The sequence below is a fragment of the Aureococcus anophagefferens genome (assembly GCF_000186865.1).
Source record: "Aureococcus anophagefferens unplaced genomic scaffold AURANscaffold_9, whole genome shotgun sequence".
Taxonomy (NCBI): domain Eukaryota; class Pelagophyceae; order Pelagomonadales; family Pelagomonadaceae; genus Aureococcus; species Aureococcus anophagefferens.
Genome location: NW_008705569.1, coordinates 307855 through 311180, shown reverse-complemented (window position 1 = coordinate 311180; position 3326 = coordinate 307855).

The window sequence follows — 3326 nt, the reverse complement described above, 5'->3', positions numbered from 1 at the left end:
GGCGCGGCCGCGACCCTCGCGAGCCCCGTGGACGCGCTCCGCGGCCTCCTGGCCCAGGCGCGCGAGGACGCGCGGCGCGCGCGCGACGCCGCGGCCGACGCCGCGCCCGTCGCGACGCTCCCGCGGCGGTCCATCTCGGGGCCCACGCTCCTCTGCCTCCTCGCCGCGGCCGCGACGGTGGGCTTCCTCGCGCTCGTCGGCGGCCTCGTCCTCTGCAAGGGCGCCTTCGACGTCGTCTACCCGAAGCTCGCCGCGACCTACGCCATCATTGTGCATGATGAATTGTAAATAAAAGCTGCTGGACATGTGACATCTTCAACTTGGAACGGTGCACTCATCGTTGCATCGAAGCATAAAAGCTCGGGCGGCGAGGTGGCTGCCATAGTCGACTAGTGGGCAGCCGCGCGCGCCGCCGGGCCCCGCGGCCGCCATGACCATGTGGCGCCTGAAGAAGGCGCTGAAGCGCATGAAGAAGCGCGACCGCGCGGAGCGGCGGCGCGACGGCAGCAGCAGCGACAGCAGCGACTCGTCGCTGAGCTCCGACAGCGATTCCAGTTCCCTGAGCTCGCGGTCGCGATCGCGGAGCCCCCCGCGCGACGACAAGCCCAAGCCCCGCTACCACAACGGGCGGCCCCAGTTCGACGAGCAGACGCGCGCGCAGCAATTGGGGCAGAACGTGAAGCGGCCGGCGGTGCAGGAGGTGACGCCGACGATGCGGACGCTGCACGCGCCGCGGCCCAAGGTCGTGCTCAAGCCGCGCGACGAGAAGCGCGTCGCGTCCATCGCGCTGAACAAGGAGATCACGGACCGCAACGCGACCTACAAGTCGATCCTCAACCTCTTCGACCGCCGCGGCGCGGAGTTCGACGGCGTGAACCTGTCGACGGCCGTGCACCGCCTCGGGTCGCGCTTCGCGCGTTCGCGAAACATCCGCACGGACGGCACCGTGCGCCAGCTCATCGACCGCGCGACGCAGCTCATCGGCGAGGGCCACGCGACCTACGGCGCGCGCGAGACCGCGAACACGGCGTGGGGCGTCACGAAGATGGGCCTCGACGCGCCCGCGCTCTACGCCGCCGTGGAGAAGGTCGTCGCGGAGAAGCCCGAGGCCTTCAAGCCCCAGGAGCTGGCGAACGTCGTCTGGGCCTACGCGACGGCCAAAATCCGCGCGAAGGCGCTCTACGACGCCGTCGCGCGCGACGCGCCGTACCGCATGGCGCTCTTCGCGCCGCAGAATTTGGCCAACGTGTCCTGGGCCTACGCCAAGTCGGGCACGGCGGCGCCCCGGCTCTTCGAATCGCTCGCGGCGACGTGCACGGAGAAGATCGACGAGTTCTCGCCGCAGCACCTCGCGAACGTGTCGTGGGCGTTCGCGACGGCGCGGGCCCCGTGCACGCGGCTCTTCGAGGCCATCGAGGCCCGGTCCCTGCCGACGCTGGAGGCCTTCGATATCCAGGCGTTGGTCAACGTCGTCTGGGCCTTCGCGACGGCGCAGCAGCCCGCGCCGGAGCTCTTCGACGCCGTCGCGGCGCACGCGGTGCGGCGGATGGCCGAGTACCAGCCGCAGCACATGACGAACACGGTCTGGGCCTACGCGACGGCCTGCCACGACGCGCCGGACCTGTTCGACGCCATCGCCGCCGGCGCGCCGCGCCAGATCGACCAGTTCGACCCCCAGGGCCTCGCGAACGGCATCTGGGCCTTCGCGACGGCCGGCCACGACGCACCCCACTTCTTCAAGGTCGTCGCGGGCGCCGCGGAGCGCAAGCTCGACTACTTCAAGACGCGCGAGCTCGCGTCCGTGGCCTGGTCCTACCGCACGGCGGGCCTCACGGCGGAGAACGCGAGCTTGATCGACAAGTTGGTGAAGGTCGCGAAGCGGCGGGTCCGCGACTTCGACGCGCAGGGCGTCGCGAACACGATCTGGGCCGCGTCGCACTGGCGCGACGGCCTGCGGCTCCTCGAGCTCTGGCTCGACATCTACGGCGAGCGCGTGTCGTCGCCCGACGCGGCCAAACTGCTGCGGTCCTTCGTGACGTCCGTCGCCGCGTCGCGCGACCGCCGGGGCGGGAACCTGGTGATTCAACGTCGCTTCAACGTGAGTGTTCCGCGCGCGCGCGTTCCAGAAAAAGCGTCCACGCTTCGAGAGCGCTCCGAGAGATGATCGCTCGTGCAAAAGTTAGCCGAAACGAGTGGAAAGCGGCCGAGAGAAGTTGGGGAAGTTCGCACCCGTTTCCTGCCCAGGCGACCGCGCGGCCGTCGCGCACGCGAAGGCGCTCCTGGGCCTCGACTTCGACGACGACGACGGCGACGCGCGGCACGGCGGCGCGGGCGGCGCCGGCGAGCGCTTCAAGCTCGCGCTGCCCGCGTGCGTCCGCCGGGCCTACGCGAAGGTCATCCACGACAAGCGGTTCGTGCTCCACCGCGTCTGCCTCGAGGCCTGCCGCGCCCTGGGCGACGAGCGCGGCGCCAGCGCCGTCCAGCGGCGCATGGACGCCGAGGGCCTCGTGGCCATCGCCGCGGAGGCGCACGTCGACGTCCGCGCGGCCGACGGGCGGCGCGTGCGCCAGTCCTACGTCGACGGGCCGAACATCAAGACGCCGCCGACGCTCGGCGACCTCGTGGACACGCTGCTGCGGTCGCGCGTGCCCGGCGGGCGCTACGAGCCCCAGCTCCGCGCGCTGCCCTACAACGTGCAGCACGCCTTGGTGGACCGCGGCGAGGCGGAGATGCACCGGTCCCTCGCGCTCCACGCGGAGAAGAAGGCGCTGGCCGTGCTCCTGTTGGAGCACCTCGACCGGCCGGGGTCCGTCGACCTCAACGTCGACGTGAACTTCAAGATGTGCGTCGACTGCCACGCGTTCTTCAAGGCCGCGTCCGTGCACTTCAACCTCCGGCTCACGGCGACGGAGCGCGGCCGGCCGAGCCACGACTTCTCCCGGGGCTCCTGCTCCTGCAACGACCGCTGGCGCTGGGACGGCATGGTCAACGAGGACGACGTCCCCGTCAAGCCGCGGCCCGAGGCGCGCGACTGCCCCGCGCCGCGCGCGGACGACGACTCGGAGCGCGCGCCGAGGCGCGGGTGAGGGTTAGCGTGCCTTTCCGGCCTTTTTTTTAGATCGTGGCGCGGTTGAGTTTGGAGGTGGTGAGGGGTGGAGGCCCGGGACGAGGGCGCGACGGCGTCCGGCGGCTTTCTTGGCGACGATCGACCCACATTCGACCGAGAGGAGGCAACACTTGAGGAGACGGACGCGCGAGGGGACACGATGAGCTCTGGAGACGCGCCGGCGGATGACACGGCAAATTGGCGCGACAAGAATCTCGCC